Source organism: Cynocephalus volans, chromosome 5, assembly GCF_027409185.1.
Source record: "Cynocephalus volans isolate mCynVol1 chromosome 5, mCynVol1.pri, whole genome shotgun sequence".
NCBI lineage: Eukaryota > Metazoa > Chordata > Mammalia > Dermoptera > Cynocephalidae > Cynocephalus > Cynocephalus volans.
The window spans coordinates 25,688,275-25,713,191 of NC_084464.1; positions in this window are offsets into that span (position 1 = coordinate 25,688,275).

A 24,917-nucleotide genomic window follows, 5' to 3' on the forward strand; every position below is an offset into this window, starting at 1 on the left:
TATTAAAGTCTGCAACCAAAATTGTGTATTTGCTTTTTCTCCTTGCAGTTCTATCAGTTTTTCTCCATATATATTAAAGATGTGTTAATAAGTGTATAGGATTGTTATGTCTTCTTGACTCATCGACCCCTTTATTATTAAGAAATAACCTTTTATATTTCTGATAATATTCCTTGCTCAGAAATCCACTTTGTCTGATATTAATATAGCCACTCCAATTTTTTTAAATTAGTATTATCATGATATGTCTTTTCCCATCTTTCACTTTTAAGCTGTTTGTGTCATTGTATTTAAATTGCGTTCCTCATAGGCAGCATATAGTTGGGTCTCATTTTTTTAATCTAATTTGACAATCTTTGTCTTTTAATTGCTGTGTTTAGACCATTTACATTTAATGTGATTACTGATATGATTGGGTTTAAATCTACTCTCTTGATATTTGCTTTTTAATTATCTCATCTATTCTTTTTACTCTTTCTCCTCTTTTTCATTCTGCCTTTGGATTGGGTATTTTTATGATTCACTTTCATCTCCACTACTGGCTTATTAGTTATAGGTATTTATTTATTTATTTATTTTCAGGACTCTTAAAAATTAATTTTATTTATTTTTGTCAGGATGATTACATAATGTAATTCAACATCACATAATTTAATCATTTTTGTGACCCTTTACCAATTTCTGACTAACTCCCCCCTCCTCTTCCTTTCCTACCTCTAGTAGCCTCAGTTCTGTTCTCTTCTTTTGAAAGTTCAACAAATTATTGTGATTGCTGTATCTTTCTTTCTTTCTTTTTTCTTTGTTTTTTGTTTTTTTTTAGCTCCCACTAATGAGTGAGGACATGCAGTATGTCTCTTTTTGTACCTGACTTATTTCACTTAAGAAAATTTTCTCTAAGTTCATCCATGTTGCTGAGAATGGAAGAATTTATTATCTTTTATGACAGAATAGTATTTCACTGTGTATATAGACCATATTTTACTTATCCAGTATTCATTAATGGACATTTAGGTTAGTTCCAACTCTTGGCTATTGTAAATAGAGCTGTGATAAACATGGGAGTGCAGGTATCTCTTTGACATGATTTCCATGCCATTGAGTATATACCCAGCAGTGGCATTGCTGGATCTTATGGCAGTTCTATCTGTAGATGTTTGAGGAAGCTCCATACTGTTTTCCACAATGGCTGCACCAATTTACAGTCCTCTCAACAATGTAGGTGGGTTCCCCTTTCTCTGCATCCTCACCAGCATTTGTTATTCTCTGTCTTTTTAATAATAGCCAATCTAACAGGGGTGGGATGATATCTCAGTGTGATTTTGATTTGCATTTCCCTGATGCTGAGTGATGTTGAGCATTTTTTTCACACCTCTGTTGGCCATTTGTATATCTTCTTTGGAGAAATGCCTATTCAGCTCCTTTGCCCATCTTTTAATTGGGTTACTTGTTTTCTTTTTTTGTTTTTTTTTTTTTAACTCACCACTCCTATTTAGCATAATATTGGAAAATAGCCAGAGCAATCAGGAAAGAGAAAGAAATGAAGGACATCCAGACTGGAAAAACAAACTCAAACTGTCCTTATTTGCAGATGACATGATCCTCTATATAGAAAAACTTAAAGACTCTACAAAAAACTCTTTAAGCTGATAAATGATTTCAGTAAATTTGCAGGATACAAAATCCACATGCAAAAACCAGTAACATTTTTATACTCCAACAATGAACTAGCAAAAAAAGAAATCAAGAAATATTTATAGGTATTTAAAAACATAGTGTTTACCCAAGCATTTACAACACACATATATAATCTATTACATTTTACCCTCAAATAATGTTGCACTGCTTCGAGTAAGGTGTAAAATTATTACAGTAATGTATTGCCAATTCCTATTTCTAATATTTTGTGCTATTGTTGCCATATATTTTATATTACTTATGGTATAAACCAACAACAGATTGCTACTAATTTTGAGTTTCATAGTGACATCTTTTACAGTAATTAGAAATGAGAAAACATATCTGATCTTTGTTTCTCTGTTTGGAACGTGTCTTTTTTCTGATGCCTTCAGATTTGTTCTTCTTTTTTGATTTTCAGAAGTTTGAATATGGTGTGTTCAGGTCTGTGTGTATATGTGTGATGCTTGGTATCTATTCTTCTTGGAGTTCTCTGAGGTTCTTGGATTTGTCGTTTGTTATTTTTTCTTATTTTCAGAAAATTCTCAGCTATTATGATCTCAACCACTGTTCTCATTCTATCTCTTTGGAGCGGCTTGTTTTTCCTTAGATTTTGAATCTATTGGTTGCCTTTCACCCTCAGCTCCAGGAGGGGCTTTGACAGAAATTATGATTTTATAGTTCATCAAGATTTTTTCTTCTTGTCAAAGTGGAAGCAATACTCTTCCCTAGAAAAAAGTGAAATTCTCATTATTATTTGGATTGGAAACTTCAAGTTAGTATTTGGTATATGAAACTGTCAAAACTGTGAATGGTCTGAGATTTTACCTTACTTGCAAGTTAACAAGGTAGCCTGCCACCATTTCAAGGTTGCAGGCCAAAGACACTAGACTCTTGGGTCAGAGTACATTTAGTTTGTTACTCATAGCAATAAGAGTATTCAGAGTATCATTATTTTTGTGCACATTTTCCAAGCACCAATTCCCCTAGGGCAGTAAAAGAACCAGGTGACACTTGCATGTGCAGTAGATTATGTTATAGGAGAACCCTGAGCCCGGGGTAACTGAATCTTTTATAATGAGCAGTAAGTGTGTCTTCCCTTTGCTGCAAGGGAGACACTACTTCTCTCTTGCAAGAATGTATGCTGTACAAACATTTTTGAAGAGAGAGTCCAGAACACAGGCAGTCACTGCCTCTACTCCCAAGACAAACAAATGTTAGAATTTTGTGGAGAATTTCCTGATAGAGACAGCATCTCCCAAGCCAACCCATTGTACATCACATGTGTATTTTTCTGTATTTTGTGTCCTAGGATCTATTTCTATTTGTTCAACAATATTTATTGCGGGCCTCTTATGTACCAGCAAATGTGCCAGGTACAAAAAATATCATTGGTGAAAAAGACAGATATGGTCTGTATTTCTTTCAGCTGGTAAATAGGATCATTGGAGGTTTTCAGGGTTATTTGCCAAGCCATACAAAGTCTCCATGGGCTAAACTGCCAGTGATGGGAGAATTTAGATATTCATACCATAACACATGAATGCCTTTTACATTTACATCACTTGCTTTATTATAATTCATTCTCTATTATGAATGTCTCTGTAGGAATTTTAATACTTGACTGTTAAGTTGTTAAAAGCAAGAACTGCATTTTATTATGCTCTGTTTCCCTGGTGTTTACTGTAACTTCTCATATACTTTATGACTACATAGGTGACATGAGAATTTGTGTATGTGTGTGAATTTGCCTTTGAAAGGGTCCTGTAGGACTCCCTTTTTATTTCATTAGAAAATGATAGTTTATTCGACTTTTCTATGCATGGTAGAATAGACAGATCATTTCTACCTGGATGTTTGCCACATCAAAAAGCTTTGAATCATTAGGCATAACATGCAAATTCTGATATTTTATCACCAGCGACCTTTACACTTCATAAAATAGATATAGTGTTTCCTATTTCTGTATGTGAAGGTGAGAGATAACACAACTGAAGGAAGTTTGGATTTGCAAATCACTTGGAACCACAATCACATCCTGAAAACCATTTTTCACCACGTGTCCTTTTCAAAACAGACGCCAAATGCAATCTTTCTTTTCTTTTTTAAATTGCCAGGAATAGGAATGTGATGGCATTTCATTTCTGAAAAAAAACATCACAGGGTTGTCTATTCCCTCTACCCCCAAAATAATGCCTTCAACTTAGTCAAGCTCAGCCAATATTTTTCTTAAAGTTTTCCCCTTGATTTTTAAATTCCATAAATGTGTAGGTATATATATTAATACACACACAGCATGTCAGCTATATTATTTATTTATTTACACATAAATTATGTCTTGAATAGATGTTTCTGTGCTGGATTTCAAGATGTCTAAGTGTGTTGTCAAGACACCTTTGCAACTGCTGACCTTTGACCCTAGCTAATGTTTTACCAGCACTCACCTGGGGAAGGGCCAGAATTCAACTCTAAACTCTGTGTGCTGCTTGATTTAAATTTGAAACTTGGCACTGTATGTCCTCCTGTGCCTGGTTATTATTCTTGGAAAGCAAAAAGGTACATGTTTTTATAATTCTCTGAGCAACTCTTCTATGGCTTTTCCAGAGCCTAAGTCAGGTTTTGCTTCCAGGGCTATGTTCCAAAGCTGAAAATTCATTTTTTAGTAGCTCTCAGACAGATGGGTGCTATTTTTGAGATCCATATGGGTTTTCCTGTCTGTTCGGGTCTATTTAATGGCGTGTGTTACTACTACAGAAATACAACATTTGTTCTTCCCTTGCCGCTTAGAAGGCTCTGATTTCCTTCCAAAACACTGAGGGCATCCACGAGAGGAAAGAGAGAGCTAACACATTTGCAGGTGAACTTTAGTCAGCGTTTCTGAACTTCCACAGAATTCATTTCGACATTCCTTTGGAACCTCAGGAATTATGAATAGTAACAGTATGACACCTGCAACTACCTATGCAGACTGTGAGAAGGAAGTAAAAACTGAAATATATGCATATGTGATGTTACTTACAGCTGGTATGTTCTTGAAAGAATACGGAAAGATTTAGGTTTAGGAAATAAAGTTACATTTTAAATGCAATAGGAGAGTGTATCAGAGCAACATTGTAGTTACAAATTTTAAAAACTTCCTTTTCTGTTTCAAGAACCACTTGGCTTACAATTTGTAGCTCATTGTTTTAAGAGCTATGATCTCAGCTATCTGCAACTCATCTATCCTGTAAGTCCTCCTGTTCAGAACATAAACCAGCATCACCAAACCAGTGAAGGATATGGCTGCAAGCTAAAAGCAATATCACAATGCTATGCACTAAAGCCCAGAGCTTGTCTCAGAAGAGATCCCTACTTCAAGGTCTACTTATTCATAGTTTGTACACAATTCTAAAAACTAGCTATCATTGTTTGCTGTCTGTATTAGTTTGCTCAGGCTGCCATGACAAATACCACAGACTGGATGAACTAAACAAGTGAAATGTATTTCCTTGCAGTTCTGGAGATGGAAGTCCAAGTTGAGGGTGTTGGAGAGGCTGTTTCATTCTGAGGCCATTTTTACTGGCCATCTTCTTCACATGGTCTTTCTTTCAGGAATGTGCATGTCTGTGTTCAAATTTCCTCTTCTTATAAGGATGCTAGTCATAATGGATTAGGGCCCACTCTACAGATCTTATTTTAACTTAATTACCTGTTTAAAGTTCCCTATCTCCAAATACAGTTATGAGATAGCAGGTGCTCAGTTTCCATGGGTTCATGTTTCACGACACACCTCTTGGTTTCAAGCCACTCCCCAAGGTCTTAGGCCCCTCCACTAGGCCCTCCCCTAAAGGAGAGTTACTGTTGCTTGTTGGACCTATTTTCAGTACTGACATGGGGAGATTGAGATCATCAGGAGAGGATTTATGAAAATCCAGTGGCTGAGCATCCTTGGTAGACAGGAGTTATATAACTCTGGTAGCTGAGCATGCTCAGTAAAAGGCATTTATACAGGCTTATACAGCCCCAGTGACCGAGCATGCTCAGTGGAAGGGAGTTTATCCCTTGACTGACCTTCCACTGGAGGTGCTAAAGGGCACAGAATATTCTTGAATATGTTCAGTGCATATAATAAGATTTGACCAATGAACATACCCTGAAAGGAGACCAACTGAACATGTGTAAGACTATGTTACATAACAGGGAACCACCCTCTTAACTGAATATTCATTAGATAGCATGAACATATATTAAACTATAAAAGCCAAAACCCAGAAGAATGCTGGGTGTTGCTCACTTTCCTGGGGCCGACCCACACTTCACTGTCTGAGGTGTGTGTGCTTTACTTTTGTGTTAAGCTTACTTTTAGCAGGTGGCTGCTCACTCTCTGGAGCCAGCCTGTACTGTACTAAACACTAAGCGTGTATTTCTTACTTTTGTGTTAAACTTGGTACGGGCCTTGCTCAGTCTCTGGAGCTAGGCCACACTGTCTGTGAAATCTGTATTTCTTATTCATTACATTAAACTCACTTTCTACTGTGACTCTGCTGTTGAATTCTTTCCTGTGGTGGAGTCAAGAATCTGGTAAGAGGACAGGGTGAGGCCTGCTGTTAGGTGTCCCAGACCCTCTCCTATGGTATCAGTTACATTCTGAGGAACCAGGGATTAGGACTTCAAAATATAAATTTGGGGGTGAGGTGGCACACTATTCAGTCCATAATATTGCTCATAGCAGCTTTGAAGAAGAAAATAGAAACTAACAAAAGGAAGATAAGGTGTTAATCAGGATGCTGGTGTAGCAATAAGCAATTACCCAAAGGAAAGAAAGACGATATCAAATTTATTTTTAAAAGCTTGTATAAGCATGTTGAAAAGAACAAAAACTGGTGTAAATATCCCTACCTCTCTTAGCAGGTCCTAAGATCATCTTGATATAACTTCAGAATTATAACTGAGGCATCAAAAAAAAAGTGAAGTGTTTTTCATATAAAAGTAGAAAGTTCTCACAGAACAACAAAAGGGGGTTTAAGTCCTAATATTGTCACTTGGACAAGTCACTTAAGCTCTCTAGTTGTTTGTTTTCTCATTAGTATCTTGAGAATAAAAATATTTGTGCAGATACCAGAGATAAGGAAGTCATATATGGGTGCTTCATAAAAAGATGAGCATTCCGTGAAGAATAAGTTCTTAGATACAACAAGATGGCATGAAAATATATCACAATTAAATACGATTTAGACTTACATGTTAGATGATTAAGGAGGGAAAATTTTAAATTAATAAGGCATATCCTTAGTTATCTGGAAAACTGATTTTTAAAACTAAAAAAACTAAGTCAATATCTAAGAGTTTCGTAAACTGAGGATTCATTGCAAAGAACTTATTTTAAGTCACAGTAGAATTGCTTGTTAAAATAGTAAACTGAGGTCCTTCTGACTGTATTACCCAAACCTAAATCCAAGCAACAGTGGACATAGGAAGGAAGATGATATAGTAGAAAGTGTTCTGCTCTGTAAATCAGAGGAATCAGATTCTGACTCAGATATTGCAACTAATTTAAACTTAATTTTGTTTTTCCAGGTCTGTTCCCACACCATTAAAATAAAGGTGTAGAACCAGATGGTTTCCATGGTGTCTTCTAATAGCAAAATTTTATGGAAAGCCATTTCTGTCTCCTTTGCTCTCACATCATAGAACTGGGGAAGATCTAAAAAACACAAAGCCTCTACTTACTTATCAATTCCCACGACCTTTTACCGGTTTGTGGCAATAAAAAGGGTGAAAATATGAAACACCAGGAAGCCTGGTCTCCCCCTACATGGCCACCTGTTGTGTCATGGCAACACTGATTCTTTGAATTGAGTCTTAGGTGTCTTTTCCCCGGGTAGGGACTTCCAGGACAACACGTGATTTCCCTATCCAAATGCCATAATGGGTAGGTTGCCAATGCAAGCTGTTAACTCCTCCTCAGCAAGGCACAGGACCCTGCCCTTCTCTGTCAGGGGCATGTTAATCTCTGACATTCAGAAGCAGCCAAATAATCTGACAAGTTTCAGCATACATATAGATTGTGTCAAGAAAAACATAGCTTTAAATGATGTTGGTAATGTATTAACTGTAGGAGGTCCAGCATCTTCAGCCTTTCTCTTTGTCTAGCATCCTAAGAAGAAAGTTCTTGTCCTAGGTGAAGGCACACCTAAGAGTTCCTCTTTGCTTCAAGACAATAAGAAGCTACCAGGTGTTAGAGAATAAACTGCTCAATCCCTCTACCTAAAGTAGTTAAGGGTTTGAGGGTGGCACTGGAAATGGTTAGCAAGCAAGCATTTGCTCAGGCTGTAAGAGATATCAGGTCAGCTTTGAGAAGATCTCAACTTTCACAGAGTTTACAATCTAAGTGCAAAAGAACAGAGTGAAGTGTTAATACCAGGGGTTTAGAAAATGAGGCCCATGTTTCTGCAGCAGAGCTGACAGGAGTACAGATTTTGAATTACCAAAAGCAATTCAAAATTAATGACCAAACTCATTACTCACCATCTCTCTAAACCAATTCCTCTCCTAAGTCAGCCAAACCAGAATGTAACCTCTTCCCTGCAATCAGTAGCTAGGACCTTGAATTCATTCCATTCCTGTTTTTATTATCATTACCTTGGTTAAAACTCTCAGTTTGCCTCTAGTCTTACCAACCTTTGTTATCTTTTACACAATCAACAGCTTATCTAATTATAATGCAAATTTAACCATACCACTCTTCTGCCTAAAGCCCCTATTTAGCTCCCTATTTTCTGCAATAAAAGTCCAACCTCCACAGAAAGGTATTTTAAGGCTATTCATTACCTGACCCCTTAGATATGGCCACGACCAGCTTCCTTTCTGATTTCCCATTTTTATCCTCCCGTCTGGCTTTGGATCATATTGATACCAGTCTATTTGTATTTTTTCACACATTGCTTTAACATTCTTTATCTTAGAAAATCCACATAAATATTGGTCATTTTACAGCCTGAGCATCTTATAATAATTTCATTGATGTTTTGGAGCTAATAACTTCTGAATGAGTTTAAATGGTGAGAGCCATTTCTTACAGGGTCACCATTTACAAAACTGAGTATTTATGTTCTAAGACTTCACATCAAAGATAGAACCCTAGATTAGAGAAAGATAACAGCAACCTTTATAAGCCAGCAAATTGTTTTCTACGACTATAATCTTTGGATCATACCAGGCTAAGTTATAGTGAGTAAGATAAATTGATTCACAGAGCACAAATTTAGAAATAATAGGGGAACAGTAGCAGTTCTTTGATAAGCCTTGTTTAGTGAAAGGCATTTCTCTCTATTGGGGTGGACTGGAGAAGGTGGTGGAGGAGGTGATGGAAGAAACATGAGCTACTGTCCATGGTCCTGATACATAAATATGCACTGTGACGTGGCTGTTCTCTGTGGTCCATGTGTGTCCTTCCTCATTTCTATCATCCTTCAGCATCCAAGACTTATGTCAATACTGCTAGCTCTAGTTTGTTGAGCAAGTCCATAATTTAAGTGAGTTCTGTTACGGATTGAATTGTGTCTCCCCAAAAGATGTATTGAAGTCCTAAACCACAGAGTATTTCTATGGAAATAGTCTTGGCAGTTGTAAGCAATGTTAAAATGAGGTCACACTGGATTAGGGGAGGCCCTAATCCAACAATTGACATTGTAATAAGAAGACAGAAATTTGGACACAGACAGAAGACAAGGCCATGGGAAATAGAAGCAGAGACTGGAGTGACATGTCTAAAGCCAAGGTGCACCAAGGATTGCTGGCATAAACCCCAAACTAGAAGAGTCAAGGAGGAGTTTCTTCACTGGAGCCATCAGAGAGGCATGGCTCTGCTGATACCTTGATTTCAGACTTCTATCCATCAGAACTGGGTGTTTTAAGTCACCCAGTCTGTAGTAATTTGTTACAGCAGCCTTAAGAAAGTAATACAAGTGCACTATATGTACCCCTTTGGATTTTTAATTTTGATATTATTTTACAGCCCCCAATTTTAGCTAATTATCTTTCTTTAAGCTCTAGGTTTTAGTGCATTCATTATTATTTATAAAGAAAAATACCACTCAGAACTGAAATATGATAATGCCTATAAGCAAAAGACCTAACTCAGGCTTTAGGTCTGACTCCTATGATCCTTCTCTATTTTTGCTTTGGTTTAAGCAGAACAGCAGAAGTATCTTTCATTTAAAGGAATAAAATAGACAACTCTATGTTATTCAAAATTAATGGTGATTTGCGGGTAATTGGTAGATTTTTGCTTTTCTACTTTTCTTTTTTGGATCTGAACTGCTTAAAGCTTTTTTGTGACTCTTAGCAGCAATTAATATGTCTACTTACTGCTGCATGACATCGTTAGGTAAAGAAAGAATGTGAATTATCTCTCAATGTGTCTGTTTTCCCTAGTCCTTTTGGCACTGGAGGAGAGATTAGTGAAGACGTAGCCAGGAAGATAGGGTGATAAGTGGACATAACAATGCTTTGCAAATGTCAAGGTCCCTTGTAACTTGGTTCCCCCTGACTGCAGTGATAACAGGCTGTTTTCTCCTCATGCACACATTCAGTGGCCAAGAAAATTATCTTTACTATTCTTCTGCTTCTGTATGCCATTTGATGAGAACACAGAATTCCTGCCTTTAATACCTTCTCATCTAGGGTGTGTATGTGACCAGGAGGCGTGTGCTCAATGTTCTGCTTACTGATGTTATCAAGACATCCTATAGAGGGTACTATTGAAGAGTTTCCTGTTCGTTCAGAACAGCCAGATTGAGTTTTCAGACAATGTACTCTGGGGAGATGATGCTGACGGGCTGCACGTTAACTTAGGAGTCATTTGCATAATTGACAATATGGCATCTGATTCTTAGATTGTTTTTATTCTTTTTTATTTTTTTTTAAGGGAGTGATCTTTTCTCTCATTGTAATCTTTGTATAGATTTCAAAACACATTGTCTCACCCAGTGTAAACACAGAAGATGTATTTGGGGAAATGGCTTCTTGAGATGGATATTCTGGGGTGAATTTTGGGACCGGCATCTAAATACATTACTCAGACAAAATGACTTCAGTGGAGTTGCTGTCAAGTTGGGGTACTAGTTTATTAGAATTTGATACACAATTAGAACTCCCATAGGATTTATTTCATTTCTATCATTTAAAAATGTATACATTGTGTAATGATAAATAGAGTAGTCATCCTGTTTTGAGGATCACTTATTGTCCACGGGTATTGATATTCAATGCTGTACCTCCAAAGATATGTAAAATCAATTATATCTCAATTTAAAATAAATAAATAATAAAAATTACAAGAAAAAAGGAAAAGCAAAGCCATGGACTTTATTTCAAGATTATTATCCTTGTAGGTAATTGAAACAGGCAGTGTTTGAAGATAATTGGCTTTGACTTTTGAGATATCAGTCTAGAATCTTGTACTTTTCTTTAGATCTCTGTGAATATGTGAAGTAATTATTACTTTCTTGCCAAAATGTTTGCTAGGTGAACAATGCCTTACTTAACAAAATTATTCCTGTGGTTACCACTCACGTATGGTGTACTCTTTTGACCATTGTGGAACTGTGGTGTTTGGATTAAGCCAAAAGATCATGAAGACTTAAGAGCAATAAATTGTTTCTATCAGTCATCCTTCTAAATTAAAAAACTCATCATGACATTCTTCTGCTCAAAAGCCTTTCAATTGTTGAATCAACTATTGAAATGCTTTGCTACTTCTCCCTCTGTGTGATCTGTCTCATCTATATATACAGCAGCATAAAGTATACGTTAGAAGGGTGATTCTCTTGGAGTGAAAATTATTTGTGTACAGTGACATAGCCCATGCTCTGGCATAAGACAAATAAGACATGACTCTTGCCTGATTGCCAGAAAGGAGCATCTTGAAAGCTGACATATTTTATTTAATAATGATGGAGTTAATAAATTTAGTGGGGGGCAGATACCCAGAAGATATTGATATAATTAGGATATTTATTGAGTTTCAGGAAGGCATTTGGCACATTCTTATAATATGCTTACAAACAAGATGCATAGTGACCATCATACAAACTAATTTACATTTAGGCTGTATTAAAAGAAGTATAATACTCATAACGAGATATACATAAGTTTCACCCAGATTTGCCTTAGTCAGATCATTCTTGGGATTGTGGTGATGCTTTGCTTTAAGAAGACATTGAATACTTGGAGTGTCACAGAAGAAAACCTAGAATGGTGAGAAGATTCAAACTTGAGCCATTTAAAGGAAGGATGAATCATTTCAGGAATCTTAGCATGGATGAGGGAAGACATGGGAAGAATATGAAATACTGAACAATATGGTGGGCCAATATGTTGAAGAAGGGCTTATTCTATGTGGATCTTTGATTTAGAAAGGCAGCAGGGGGTAGAAAGGAAAGAGTAAGAGCTTAGGAGTCAAATCGGGCTTATTGTCACACTACTGTATGGGATCGGACACAATTTTTAACCTATCTGATTTTTAATTTTATGATCTTTAAATGGAAGATAATTGTATCTGCCTGAAAGAATTCAAAACAGGTATTAAAACTTCCTAACATGTGGTCAAGACCATTATTTCAAAGAATTCAAATTAATATCTAGAAAATCCTGGGAGGTAGTTTTGCTCCACTATAAAGAAGAGCCTTTTTTCAATTCAAGGCATTTCAACAACAGAGTGGGAGGGAATTCCTCCTTGCTGGAGTGTTCAGAGGCTGGACGGTAACCTGGCTGCTCTGTGACGTTTCTACCACCTTCCTGCATTGGCTCCACCTTTGATACCTTTTAGAGAATCAAGGTGCAAGCAAATGAGAAGCATTTAATTTAAATAAGGGCATCCCTAATGCTAATCTACTTCACTGGTTTGTAATTCAATCTTGTTGAAGACTTTATCCATTTATTCCTGATTTGGATTTGTTTGTTTATTTTAGCCAGTTGTACCTGCAAATGTATTTCTTTTAATACAACACCAGTTACTTTTATCCAATTAAATGACTACAGGCTAAAGAAGAGTGTTCATTCTCCTAAACTTAGAATTCAGAAATTGGTTTAATTGCTCCAAACCACAGGTACAATGTTTTCTCAGTGGGGAGTTATCATCTCCAAAGAAAATGAAACCAAAATGTAAGATGCATCACTTTCTATTTTCAGAGACAAGATGAAAGTGCAACTTTATATCCCCTTGAAAGAAATGTATAAATGATCCCTTATAAAGTATATGGAGTCCCAATGGAACACTGGATCTCAGCCATGGCACCATAATGGAATGCAAGTGAAATTTATACACCACTAATGATACTTATATGAATTTCATTAATATTAAAAAGTAATTTGTTGCTATCTCTGTGAGGATAAACTATCTTTCTTTAGTGACTTTTGAAAACCATCCTGGGTGCATAAACTACTGTGGGAATTGAGATTTTATGTAAAAAATGAATGTACGTATATTGTCCCATATAGGCTGCTCATATTATCTTTCAAGGCAACACATATTGATAAATTAAAGCAGTATGTCTAACTAATAGACTAATGAGAGGCAACATGTTGGGTTTTATTAAAAAAAGAGATTCTTTATACATTTGGTTAAATGCAATAAAAAGGGAGATTCTAAAACATGGTTGAAGTTAGGAATCATTGAAGCCTAAAGGAATGGACGTTTTAAAATTTCTTTAATTTCTTTCTTGGCAACAATCTTTTTCCAAATATAATGTACATTTTCAAAGCTTTGGGAAACTTATCCAGAAATCAAGATAAGTTCATCCATGCTTTTTGTTCTAAGTAATATTAAATGAGTATAATTAGATGAATTTTCCCTGTAACAGATAAATTCATCCTATTTTCCTCCTCAAATAGAAGTTGATGGGAAAATCATTTGAGACACCCCTCTGGCTGACAAGTTGGTCTTTCCAAAGACATTCTTGTAATTCTCCAAGATTAGGTGAGCCACGTTTCTCAAGTGCCTCAGGTAAGGGGAATCATCCTTAGGTATGAACAGACAGATCGGTCTATGCATTAACCTGTTCTGCCTATTGTACAAATATGTCAATCATTCCCTTAGAAAGAAAATAAAGATGAAATACTTGTGAGCATTACATAAAACCTATGGATATATATATATTATTTGTCTCATCAATTTCTTCACACTTTAAGAAATGCTATTTTAATCAAATCAAAAGAGGAATGTGCTTTCACTTTCATAGGTGCCTGAGGGAAATATAAGGAGCTCATTCTGAGGCTTGTGAATATGTATGTAATATTTCTCCAGGTTTAAAAGTGATCTTGAGTTCACAGAAGTTAAATAATTTTCCCAAGTGTACAAAGGTGATCAGTGGTGGGGCTGGGACTCAAACCCAAGTGAGATGGTCTAGGAACACTCACTCTTTGTTTTTCTGACACCACAGTCTCTTCTCTGGAATTTTTTCCAACCCCTTTCCTGACTGCATTCCCTCTGTTTTACTTTTAAGTATCAAGTTCCTTGGGGCTCTGGACTGGCCTTTTTCTCTTGATATGCTTTTTACCTGGACAACTTCATCTATTCCCACCATGCATAAATACCACTTTAATGTTGACAATTCCCAATATTCATCTCAAGCTCAGACATCTCTCCTGAGTTTCAAATTTATACATTTGAATGTCTTACAATCACTTCATACTTAAAACTTCATAAGCTTGATTTCTCCACAAACTGAAATGTATTGTCTCCAATGTTTCCATTTCAATAAATGGCACCACCAACCACATAACTGCTCATGACATGAGCCAAGGAACTGTCATTGATTTTTCTGTGTTCCCACATTGAACCCACCACTATACTCTGTTGAAGTAGTTCCTAAATATCCCTTGAGTCTGTCCACTTCTCTCCATCTCCTGGTAATGAGGGGCAGTAGAATGGCTGCTCAGTTAAAGAAGTCAAACTGAATAATCTCATTCTAAAATGATGTAATGGGTTCTACTTCCTGTCCTCTGGGAATTCGTAGTCATGCATTTGCTAATTGCTATCAAAAGCTTGCCATCCCCACTTGCAAAAATTTTAAAACCTTCTTCAATTTTATGAAGACAAGAATAATTCAAGATGGTTTCTTCATCCTAATGCCTCTTCCTCTCCCTTTCCTTATGAGGTATTTTCTGTGTTTTCTAGGAGCCCTTCCAAATCCTTGCTGGGGCTTCTTTCTCTGTGACTCCTCCAAGGATCTCTCTTTGTCTATTTAGTGCTCAAATCAGGGTTCTTTGCAGATTGCATTTTTTATTACTGTTGTTTAGATATTGTATTAGTCCATTTCTGTTGCCTATAACAAAATACCTAGAACTGGGTAATTTATAAAGAAAGAAAAATTTATTGCTTATAGTTTCTGAGGTTGGGAAGTCCAAAGTCCATCTGGTGGTGGTGACAGTGACCACCCAGGGGTCTCACATTGCAAGATGGTGGAAGCAGAGAGAGCAGAGAGAGAGAGAAAGACAGACTCTTCTTCTTTTAAAGCCCCCAGAATCATGCTCCTGACCACCATTTTTAATCCATTCACTACTGCATGGTCCTATAATGAAATCACCTCTTCAAGGCTCAACCTTTCAATTACCATAATAGGATTTCCCACCCTCTTAATAGTCACAATGGAACTAAGTTTCTAATACATAAAACTTGGGGGACACAACTCAAACTGCAATGAGTTTTGGGGGGACATAATTCAATCCACTACAGATATGATCATATTTTATATAACCAAGCACGTGAAAACATTTTATTTCAGGGTTTCCTTTATTTTAAAAATATCATAAAGTCGGCATCCTTCTGTTCTCTGGAAGGGAGAGGAGAAAAGTACAGCTGTACAAGCAGCTCCAAGTCCTAATTCCCAACAGGAGGAATACACTATAATCAAGTTCTTGAAAATATCTCACAAGCTCTTTCTATCACCTGTCAATGCCCAAACCCTCAGCTGGCACTTCATGCTTGGAGACAGCATTGTGCATGGCAAATGTATCTTACATACTCTTGATAGTAGCTACGTTTTCTCTCTGAAAGGTGCAGCATGCAGAGAGGAGGAGAACCAAAATTCTAGTTGCTGATCTGAGACCTGGCAGAAAAAGCTAGTGTTTTTTTTTTTTTTTCTCATCAAACACCAGTCCTGATTCTGCATTAGCTGGGCTGACTAATTTCATGAGCAGTCTTACAATACCTATGCCACTTTAGAAAAAAAGAGATTTTTTATTTTATTTTATTTTATTTATTTATTTTTTATTTTTTATTTATTTTTTTTTTAAATTTTATTTTGTCGATATACATTGTAGCTGATTAATGCTCCCCATCACCAAAACCTCCCTCCCTTCTCCCTCCCCCCCTCCCCCCCAACCATGTCCTTTCTGTTTGTTTGTTGTATCAACTTCAAATAATTGTGGTTGTTATATCTTCTTCCCCCCCCCCGGTTTGTGTGTGTATGTGTGTATGTGTGTGTGTGAATTTATATATTAATTTTTAGCTCCCACCAATAAGTGAGAACATGTGGTATTTCTCTTTCTGTGCCTGACTTGTTTCACTTAATATAATTCTCTCGAGGTCCATCCATGTTGTTGCAAATGGCAGTATTTCATTCGTTTTTATAGCTGAGTAGTATTCCATTGTGTAGATGTACCACATTTTCCGTATCCACTCATCTGATGATGGGCATTTGGGCTGGTTCCAACTCTTGGCTATTGTAAAGAGTGCTGCGATGAACATTGGGGAACAGGTATACCTTCGACTTGATGATTTCCATTCCTCTGGGTATATTCCCAACAGTGGGATGGCTGGGTCGTATGGTAGATCTATCTGCAATTGTTTAAGGAACCTCCATACCATTTTCCATAGAGGCTGCACCATTTTGCAGTCCCACCAACAATGTATGAGAGTTCCTTTTTCTCCGCAGCCTCGCCAGCATTTATCGTTCATAGTCTTTTGGATTTTAGCCATCCTAACTGGGGTTAGATGGTATCTCAATGTGGTTTTGATTTGCATTTCCCGGATGCTGAGTGATGTTGAGCATTTTTTCATATGTCTGCTGGCCATTTGGATATCTTCCTTAGAGAAATGCCTACTTAGCTCTTTTGCCCATTTTTTAATTGGGTTGCTTGTTTTCTTCTTGTAAAGTTGTTTGAGTTCCTTATATATTCTGGATATTAATCCTTTGTCAGATGTATATTTTGCAAATATTTTCTCCCACTCTGTTGGTTGTCTTTTAACTCTTTTAATTGTTTCTTTTGCTGTGCAGAAGCTTTTTAGTTTGATATAATCCCATTTGTTTATTTTTCCTTTGGTTGCCCGTGCTTTTGGGGTCGTATTCATGAAGTCTGTGCCCAGTCCTATTTCCTGAAGTGTTTCCCCTATGTTTTCTTTAAGAAGTTTTATTGTCTCAGGGTGTATATTTAAATCCTTAATCCATTTTGAGTTGATTTTAGTATACGGTGAGAGGTATGGATCTAGTTTCATTCTCCTGCATATCGATATCCAGTTATCCCAGCACCACTTGCTGAAGAGGCAGTCCCTTCCCCAGTGAATAGGCTTGGTGCCTTTGTCAAAGATCAGATGGCAGTAAGTGTGTGGGTTGATTTCTGGATTCTCTATTCTATTCCATTGGTCAGTGTGTCTGTTTTTATGCCAGTACCATACTGTTTTGGTTATTATAGCTTTGTAGTATAGCTTAAAGTCAGGTAGTGTTATGCCTCCAGCTTTATTTGTTTTGCTCAGCATTGCTTTGGCTATTCGTGGTCTTTTATTGTTCCATATAAATGTCTGAATAGTTTTTTCCATTTCTGAGAAAAATGTCTTTGGAATTTTGATGGGGATTGCATTGAATTTGTATATCACTTTGGGTAGTATGGACATTTTCACTATGTTGATTCTTCCAATCCAAGAGCATGGAATATCTTTCCATCTTCTTGTATCCTCTCTAATTTCTCTCAGCAGTGGTTTGTAGTTCCCATTATAGAGATTTTTCACCTCCTTGGTTAACTCAATTCCTAAGTATTTTATTTTTTTGGTGGCTATTGTAAATGGGCAGGCTTTCTTGATTTCTCCTTCTGCATGTTCACTATTGGAGAAAAGAAATGCTACTGATTTTTGTGTGTTGATTTTGTATCCTGCTACTGTGCTGAAATCATTTATCAATTCCAACAGGTTTTTTGTAGAGGTTTTAGGCTGTTCGATATATAGGATCATGTCATCTGCAAACAGGGACAGTTTGACTTCATCTTTTCCAATCTGGATGCCCTTTATTTCCTTCTCTTCTCTGATTGCTCTGGCTAGTACTTCCAACACTATGTTGAATAGGAGTGGTGAGAGTGTTCATCCTTGTCTAGTTCCTGTTCTTAAAGGAAAAGCTTTCAGCTTTTCCCCATTCAGGATGATATTGGCAGTGGGTTTGGCATATATGGCTTTAATTATGTTGAGATACTTTCCCTCTATACCTAACTTATAGAGGGTCTTTGTCATGAATGAGTGCTGAACTTTATCAAATGCTTTTTCAGCATCTATAGAGATGATCATATGGTCCTTGTGTTTGAGTTTATTAATATGGTGTATCACATTTATTGATTTGCATATGTTGAACCAACCTTGCATCCCTGGGATGAATCCCACTTGATCGTGATGAATAATTTTTCGTATGTGTTGCTGTATTCTGTTTGCTAGTATTTTAGTGAGGATTTTTGCATCTATATTCATCAAGGATATCGGCCTGTAGTTTTCTTTTTTGGTTATATCTTTACCTGGTTTTGGTATCAGGATGATGTTTGCTTCATAGAATGAGTTTGGGAGATTTGCGTCCGTTTCAATCTTTTGGAATAGTTTGTAAAGAATCGGTGTCAATTCCTCTTTGAATGTTTGGTAAAATTCTGCTGTGAATCCATCTGGTCCTGGGCTTTTCTTTGTTGGGAGCCTTCTGATAACAGCTTCAATCTCCTTTATTGTTATTGGTCTGTTCAAATTTTCTACGTCTTCACGGTTCAGTTTTGGGAGCTTGTGTGTGTCCAGAAATTTATCCATTTCCTCCAGATTTTCAAATTTGTTGGCGTATAGTTGTTTATAGTAGTCTCGAATGATTCCTTGTATTTCAGATGAATCAGTTGTAATATCGCCTTTTTCATTTCTAATTTTTGTTATTTGAGTCTTCTCTCTTCTTTTTTTTGTTAGCCATGCTAATGGTTTGTCAATTTTATTTATCTTTTCAAAAAACCAACTTTTTGATTCGTTGATCTTTTGAATTGTTTTTTGGTTTTCAATTTCATTCAGTTCTGCTCTGATCTTAATGATTTCTTTCCGTCTGCTAACTTTAGGATTGGATTGTTCTTGTTTTTCTAGTTCTTTAAGGTGAAGTGTTAGGTTGTTCACTTGCCATCTTTCCATTCTTCTGAAGTGAGCATTTAATGCAATAAATTTTCCCCTCAATACTGCTTTTGCAGTATCCCACAGGTTTTGGTATGATGTATCATTGTTTTCATTAGTTTCAATAAACTTTTTGATTTCCTGCTTGATTTCTTCTTGGACCCATATGTCATTAAGTAGAATGCTGTTTAATTTCCATGTGTTTGTATAGTTTCCAGAGTTTTGTTTGTTATTAATTTCTAGTTTTAATCCATTGTGGTCTGAGAAGATACATGGGATAATTCCAATTTTTTTGAATTTATTGAGACTTGATTTGTGACCTAATATGTGATCTATCTTGGAGAATGATCCATGTGCTGATGAGAAGAATGAATATTCTGAGGTTGTTGGGTGGAATGTTCTGTAGATATCTGCCAATTCCAATTGGTCTAGAGTCTTGTTTAGATCTTGTGTTTCTCTACTGATTCTTTGCCTAGATGATCTGTCTAATATTGACAGTGGAGTGTTCAGGTCCCCTGCTATTATGGTATTAGTGTCTATTTCCTTCTTTAGGTCTAATAGAGTTTGTTTTATAAATCTGGCTGCTCCAACATTGGGTGCGTACATATTTATGATTGTTATGTCTTCTTGATGGATCAGTCCTTTTATCATTAAGTAGTGTCCCTCATTGTCTCTTTTTATGGTTTTTAGTTTAAAGTCTATTTTGTCAGATATAAGAATAGCCACTCCAGCTCGTTTTTCTTTTCTGTTTGCATGGTAAATCTTTTTCCATCCTTTCACTCTTAGTCTGTGTGAATCTTTATGGGTGAGGTGGGTCTCTTGTAGGCAGCATATAGTTGGGTCCTGCTTTTTGATCCAGTCAGCCAGTCTGTGTCTTTTAATTGGGGAATTTAAGCCTTTAACATTAAGAGTTGTTATTGAAAGGTGTTGATTTATTCTTAGCATTTTATTGGTTGTTTGGTTGTCTTAGGTGTCTTTTGTTCCTTGCTTTCTGATTTACTGTTTGGTTTCTTTGTTTGTTGGTTCCTTAGGTTGTAGATAGTGTTTTTGTTAGCTTGTTTTCTCTTCATGAATGCCATTTTTATTGTACTAGCGGGTTTAGATTTTTCTTAGGTTTTTATGGCAGTGGTAGTTATTTTTCAGGAACCAAACCCAGTACTCCCTTGAGGATTTCTTGTAAGGGTGGTCTTGTGGTAGTGAACTCCCGCAGTTTTTGTTTGTCTGAGAAATATACTATTTGCCCCTCATTTCGGAAGGATAGCCTTGCAGGGTAGAGTATTCTTGGTTGGCAATCTTTGTCTTTTAGTATTTTGAAAATATCATCCCATTCCTTTCTAGCTTTTAGGGTTTGTGATGAAAAGTCTGATGTTAACCTGATTGGGGCTCCCTTATAGGTGATTTGACGCTTCTCTCTTGCAGCTTTTAAGATTCTCTCTTTGTCTCTGAGTTTTGCCAATTTGACTATGACATGTCTTGGAGAAGGCCTTTTTGGGTTGAATACGTTTGGAGATCGTTGAGCTTCCTGGATCTGAAGATCTGTGATTTTTCCTACACCTGGGAAGTTTTCTGCCACTATTTTGTTGAATATGTTTTCAATGGAATCTCCATTTTCCTCCCCTTCTGGAATACCCATGACTCGGATATTTGAGCGCTTGAGGTTGTCTGATATCTCTCTCAGATTTTCTTCCATGTCCTTGATTCTTTTTTCTTTCTTTTTGTCTGCTTGTGTTATTTCAAACAGCCCATCTTCAAGTTCAGAGGTTCTCTCTTCAACTTCGACAAGCCTGCTGGTTAAACTCTCCGTTGTGTTTTTTATTTCGCTGAATAACTTCTTCAGTTCAGCAAGTTCTGCTACATTTTTTTTCAGGACATTGATTTCCTTGTATATTTCCTCTTTCAGATCCTGTATACTTTTCCTCATTTCATCATGATGTCTAGCTGAGTTTTCTTGTATCTCATTCAGTTTCTTTAGAATTATCACTCGAAATTCCTTGTCAGTTATTTCAAGGGCTTCTTGTTCTATAGGATCTAGAGTATGAGATTTATTAACTTTTGGTGGTGTACTTTCTTGATTTTTTGTATTTCTGGTGTCTTTTTTTTGGTGTTTATTCATTGTGGCAGGGGGTTTCACAGTCCACTGGTTTAAGACTAATGACTAACTAGGATGTTGCTGTGGTTGCCAATTTGGTATGGCTCCCGCCGTGACTGCTCAGTTGGCCTCTAGTGTCTTGTGTGTGTGGTTGCCTCGGGTCTTGGGCTTCTCCGGGGATCCACCTTTCTGGTCAGCTTGTACTCTGCTGGGCTGGTGGATCACGTACCACAGGGTGTGTGATCTCTGTTGAGCTTTCACTTTCTGTACAGGACTTCTCCCCGTTCCGTGTGCTCTGGCCCAGGCTGTTAGATCGTGCAGTGGCGACCCCACCGGGTGTGTGGTTTCTGTCGAGTCTCCGCCTCCCTGGCCGCACGTCTCCCCCCTCTGTGCACACTGTGCTGGGTTGGGGCGTGTCTTCTGCACCCCTCGTCTATCAGCTGGGCCTTCAAGACCCTGCTCAGCACCGCCTCGCCCAGGAAGTCTACCAGGTTTCTGCTAGGCACAGACGACCGGTCTCTCTGGGTGCCTTTGTAACACTGTGTAGATCTTTCTCGGGTCTTGTTCACCTTTGTATCCCCCCGGTATAAACCGAGTCTAGTGCCCGCCTGCAGCCTGCTCTCCGGCAGGTTCAAGCGGACCTGGGAACTCTCCTACCACACTATTCCCAACCAGAAATTCGTTAGGCTTTTTTCCAAACTGGTGGTCGCAGAGATGGTATCTGCCTCCCAGTAACAGGAAGTTTACCGGCCCGGAGTCCAGGGTGTGGTGGAGTGACAGTCGGCCCGCCCGTACTTCCTAGCCCTCCCAAAACTGGTCGGGACGCCCCACACCCCCAGCCCTGCCAGAGAACCGCGGAGGGAGTGGGAGAGGAAGCCGGCCCGCAGGGTCCGGAAAGCCCCGCGCCAGGCCAAGCAAATGGGCTCAGTGATGGCCGAGCAGGGCGGAGCTGCCCGCACCTGGGAAAATGGAGGCAGCACCGGGGCAGTGAGTGGCCTGGTGGTGCAGGCGGGGAGCCGCGTGGGCATCCACCCCCCGAACAGAGCTGTGCCAGGGATCACTCACAGTGCTGTGCCAGGTCGGGCGCTCGCTCTGTCTCTGGTTTGTTGCCTTCCGTGTTCTCGGCGCTGCCGCCTCGGGCTGTTCAGTCGCGGCGCCGCTTGGGCGCTCCCAGGAGTCTTCTTTAATGCCGGCCTGAAACCTCGAATCCTGAATAGGGCAGCTGGCCGCCTTCAGTGCGGCCCCAGCCTCCGGGATCCTGGCTGCATCCACAGCAGCCCTGGCGCCGTGTTCCCTGTTTCAAGACTCACTTTTGCAGCTAAGAATCAGTTCTTTTCCTGCTCCACACTTCAAAGCTGTTGCCTGTAAATGAGGCAGCCTCTCCTGCCGGGGGCAAAGTGGCGTTGAGCCCCCACGACCGGCCAGCAGCAGCAGTCCTCCCTTAAGAGATGGCCAGAGGAAGGTCCACAAGTTTCCCGGCTGCCTGAGGCCCAGTGGCCACCTTTTCCACCTCAGCTACTCCGCGCCAGCCGCTGCAGCCGCCGCCATCTTGAAACCTGAGATTTTTAAAATTATTACAATTCTTTTGTAAGGATGCCTTGGTTTTACAGTTTCCAAACATACATATCAAAAGGGCCAGCTTCCGAGAGTGAAAGTGGAGGCTTAACATGGATTTGTATCGAGGTCTCCAGGCATGCTCTTTTGGCCCTGAGAATGAATGGAAATCACAAAATGAAAAATGGATTTTTGTAGGTATTTTATAAGGCAATGATATCTCTGGCAAAGTTCTCATAAAGCCTACCTCCTATCATTGTGTAGTTAAGTGACCATTGGCTGTTCTACATTATAGTATGATAAAGCTTGTTTCCAGTATAAGGCAGAAGGCTATTTGTGTATTTTTTTCTTTTCAAGGAAAAGTTGTGAGATTTGAGAATCAGAATCTTAGAACCAGGAAGATACATGATGACTATCACCAGACTCAGTCCCAGGAAGGCAGGCAGAGCTGGTGGATTTTGGACTGAAGATCCGCTTCATCTCTTACTAGTGTGAACTTGAGCAAATCATTTCAACCTCATCTTTAAAATGAGGATCTATTTGTCATTCCGTTAATATTCACTGAGCATCTTCTATGGGCCAGAAACTATGTTGGCTATGGGTGAGCTGGTGATGGGGATATGGTGGTAAACACAACAGACGGGCAGAAAAATATATTTCCTGTTTTCAGAAACTTAGTATAGCAGTGGGAAATAGCAAACAGAGAACCAACAAAATAGGTATTTAATAGTGTTGTCATGAGAACTATGAGTGAACAGAACAGAGAAGTACAGGATATTATGAGCATCTGTTCTTGGGGTTAACCAGACAATATCAATTGTATCTGTGATAGATTGAATAATGACCCCCCCCCCCAAGATGTCCATGTCCAGTCCCTGGAACCAATATTTTATCTTATATGGCAAAGATTTGCAGATATCACTGAGTTAAAGATCTTGAGATGGGGAGATTATTCATATGGGCCACAAATGTAATTACAAGCATTCTTATCAGAGAGAAGCAAAAGGAAACACAGACAGAAGAGGAGGAAGCATTGTGACCATGGAAGCAGAGATTGGAATGCTAAGGCCACGGTCAAGGAATGCCAGAGCCACAAAATTCTGGAAGAGGCAAGGAACAAATATTCCCCCAGACCTTTGCAGGGAGTGCAGCTCTGCTGAGTCCTTGAGTTCAGCCCAGTGAAACTGATTTTGTTCTCCTGGCCTCAGAACCATGAGACAATAAATTTCTGTAGTTCTGAGCCACCATGTTTGTGGTCATTTGTTACAGCAGCCCTAGGAAACTCACATAATCCCCAAGTCATAGGGCACACTTTAACAGACACAGTGACTGGGGTACAGGATGAACTCAATTCTTATTTTTTGCCATTATTATCTAACCACCCAAATTAGTGGGAATATGTCCTACCTTTAATGGTTTCCACACAAAGAAGAGGCTCCTCAAAGGAGTAAGAGGAGAGTTTGATCAACTCTTCTACCTACCAGCCAACAACAATCATTTAGAATTTGTTGTATGCAAATGTTATGGGTAAGTTTTGTTAAGCATTCTTATAAGGAGAAAATATATTCTTATCACAACATTTTAGCTCTTGCAATATTTTATTCTAGCCTTTGCTACATCACTTATGTCTACATAGCTATTTAAGTTTATGTGTCTAAACTCTTAAGTGTGGGTGGGAGCCCTGGGTAATTTGACTTTATACTCCCAGCACAGAATGCAATGTCTGGCATGTAATAGGCAGTTTATTGTGAATGATTAATTGATGGATTGACTGAATGAATGGATTCAGACTTTTCAGTTCATGTCATTTAAATAGCAGTCCAGGATAAAGGAAAAGGACCATAGACAGATATAAGGACAAATGTCTCTAGAAGCAGCACTGAATTGCAATAGGAAAGACTGCAACCAAATTACTGCACAGCCTGGGGGAGGCATTGAACTCCCTATATCTATTTTCTCCTCTGTAAAGTAAGGGGGCTGTATTGGATCAGGTAGTTTATTAATACAAAACTACCTATATGGTGTTCTGGGCCAGGCACTATTGAAGGATCTGGGAATACAGCAATGATGAAGACAACAAGTGCTTTTATCGCATGAAACTTAAAACACAGTAGGGGAAGACAGAAGATAAATAAGAACATGTTTGATGGTGTAAGTGATCTGACAAATGATTAATACAACAGAGAGGCTTTTAAGTGAAACCTGAATAACAAGGAGACAGCCATACAA